This window comes from Fukomys damarensis, unplaced genomic scaffold, assembly GCF_012274545.1.
Source record: "Fukomys damarensis isolate Sample0158 unplaced genomic scaffold, DMR_v1.0_HiC HiC_scaffold_26, whole genome shotgun sequence".
Lineage (NCBI taxonomy): Eukaryota > Metazoa > Chordata > Mammalia > Rodentia > Bathyergidae > Fukomys > Fukomys damarensis.
The window spans coordinates 24,254,767-24,258,188 of NW_022900938.1; positions in this window are offsets into that span (position 1 = coordinate 24,254,767).

The following is a 3,422-nucleotide window of genomic DNA, read 5'->3' on the forward strand; positions in this document are numbered from 1 at the left end:
TTTTTGTAAAGATAGGAGGATGTTTATTAGTCATATATTTTCTCATCACTCAGGTCCTAAAGACCGTTTATAATTGCCCTTCATTTCTATCCTTTAGTCAATCAGACCTATTTTATAACACATCCTTCGATTCTGGTCTAACTTATTCTCATCACTGCCAACCCAAACACCAACTCTGTTAGCCCAGCTGCTCCCACAACCTGCTAATTGAGTAGTTACAATGGCCCTTTTATACATGCATCCAAACTCACTCCAATCCCCTACTTTGGCACATTCATGCCAGGATTTTTCCATTGTACTTTTAAATGTGCTGATTTTGTTGTTGTTGTTGTTTAGTTTTGTCTTAGTTTTTGGTTTTGCAGTACCCAGGATCAAACTCAGGACCTTGTTCTTGCAAGGCAGGTGTGGTGCCACTGAGCTAAATCCCCAGCCCTAAATGTGCTGATTTTCATATTGAAAAATTGCTCCAATCATCAATAAGATGCAAATACTTTACATTATATTTCCAATTGAAATGCTGGAACTATGTGGATCCATTTGTGTTTCTTAAATGGTGCCTCTGAGCAGAAGTACTTTATGCTCTAATTAATTAATTGAGCAGGTACACTTTTAGCACATTAATTGAGCTTTCGCTTATATCACACATTAAATATGCATATCAAATACATTTATAATGTTTTTCCAGCTGGCCAGCCCAATTCTTTGCTTTCTCCATCTTTCTCTATACTTGTTTTCCCTGGATAACAATAGAACATACATTAATATTTCCCTTCATTAAATGCTTGGATTTAAGCTGTATTTGAACTATGATTCAAAGGAGAAGACAGGTTTGGTGGTGTATGTCTGTAATCCCAGCACTTGGGAAGCTGAGGCAGGAGTTCAAGGCCAGCCTGGGCTACACAGAAAGACCTTGTCTCAAATTAATTAATTAATTAATTAATTAAAAGTAGAAAAAACCATCTCCCCTATGTAAGTTGTTCGTGCAAACATTAAGCATTAGCTCTGGGCCGGGCCCTAGGTTAAGAAATGAGGATGTAATAATGCACACATCATGTCTATCCATGAGAAACTTTGTCTGGTGCAGTGGTTCTCACGCCTTAGTGTTCTCAAGGTTCTTGTGAAGGTACAGTAAAAAATGTAGATTCTGGAGCGCCCATCTATCCCACTTAAAAATCTGGAGTAGAGTCTTAGTAGCTGCATTTTAGCAAATTCCTCAAGTGGTTCTGGTGCAGGTGGCCATTGATCACACTCTGAAGCTCCACATTAAATGTTCTATTTTATGCTTGTGCTTGTAGTCTGTGCTGTTATCTCAATGTTTTCTAAAGCTATCTAAAGAAAAATATTGTTTAACTGTTTCCTTTTCATAAATGCTTTCTCTCTGTTGTTGTTTTGTGTCTGGTGCTGAGGACTGAAGCTCAGGCTTCATCCACGTTAAGCTTGTGCTCAGCACTGAGCTACACTACCAGCCTCTCATTTTAAAATAAGAAATCTTCTCTTATTCAGATCACCAGTCAAGTATATAAGAATTAAAGTATGAGTGCTTTATAAGAAGACTTAGAAATTTATAGTACATTTTCCTTATTTTTTCACTACCCCCAAGCCATAAAGTGAAACACCATATAATAGTACTATTATAATGTTAGCATTTTATGGAAGTTGAGATTTCAAAGTTCACTACTCCAAGTCTGTTTTTTCTTCATATTTTTCCTGTGCTTAGGATTTCTTGCTTACAGAAGGAAAGGATCATTAAGTTTTTTTGGTCTAACTAAAGGCCCAAATTATTCCTTATTTGAGATACAGCTTCTAGCCATACATGTGCTTACTACTTTGAAAAACATTGTGAAAATATTTTTTAACAAAGCAAAATATGAAATAACTTCATGAATTAAGCTTTAAGAACCAAATTCCTACAGGCATAATTTGGTGACCTTTCTTCCTTTTTTTGTTTTTTTTCCAGCTAGTAACCCAGCTGGTCTTGAACTCCCAAAGTTAAGCAGTTCTCCCACAGTCTCTCAAGTAGCTGGGACTACAGGCACCCTGCTCTGTTTGGTGCTTTTCGTGGTAGTACTTAAATTTGATGAGGCAGAGTTCCCAATCCCAATCTTCAACTCTTTTTTAAGTGACTGTGAAGTGTCTTCTAGAACAAAGCTTGCAATGGCCTCCAGACTGCTACCATCAGGCACTGTACCTTCAATAGTATTTCAGTCACAGGGAGTTTAACCTTTTAGAGTCAGTGAAAGGATGCCTTGGCTCATCTTACAGAAAGGAACTCCATTCTTCTGCTCTATCTGACTTCTTCACGGGTGGGAGTGGGAAGGAAGTGATGTAAATGAGTGGGGGAGGGAGAAGAGGGAGGGGAAGGGAGGGAGAGAGAGACCAAGCAAGTAGCCATGTCAGTGTTTTGAGAGCATTGAAAAAAATCCCTGTGGGTTCTATTTTCTAATTAGTAAGAGACAATTACCCCCATTGCACTTAAATAAAATGAAACAGTCCTACCACGACTCTCTGAGGGCAGCTACCGTGCCTCATAGCTTATTGAGATCTCAACAGAAAGCCTTACAATGGTAATTATTTTCAGGTGTTTTTCCTATGCTCAAATCAAAAACATTTCTAAGACGATATCTTACAAAATCAATGGTGTGGATTATTCAGGGACAATATGTATAATTTCAGGAACAAAAGACAAGGATATATTTATGCCCCATTGGAAAATCATAAATATTTAAATATAGATCCTACTCACAGTGGTTTATGGATTATACCATAACTGTGTTCTTTAAGGTGTCTGACATGCTCTTATTGGGAAAAGGGTGTTTTCAGCTGTGAGGAATGTTTCAAGTCTTTAATGTCAAGTTTTGGAAGAATTTTACTAGTTCCGTCTCTACTGTCAGGAAATGTACAAAACTGCATCTCAGGGAAATTTTGCTGCTGACGCCAACTTGTCAGCCATAGACATTCACCATTTTGAACTGACTGAGGAAAGGGCTGTGCTGAAAAAAGAGCAGAAAATGAGCAGAGTAATGATTCAGGTAGTGGTGGCCAAGAACCTAATGCTATAATTCCTTCCTCTTTTTTTCTACTCTAACAAAGTGGATTTTTTTTTTCTTTCAATGTAAAATGGCAATAGCTTTTACTTCCGATTTTTATTCAAATTTTATTTCACTGAACTTTTTTCTTCATTACAAAAATTTACTTTGTACCATAATAAAGAGCATGGGACTTATATAAGAAGTGATCAACTTTGTTCATATGAAAAAAAAACCCCACAGGATTTCATAAGATTCCTGCATCTACCACTACTCTTCAGTTACTTTATTTCTGCAAGTGTAAAGATTGAAGCACAGAACCCCCCTGAAGACTGCAGCATAGGCTGCTGTGTAGAGTTGTGTATATTGTACTGTTCACAGCCTGCAGAGCCGCAT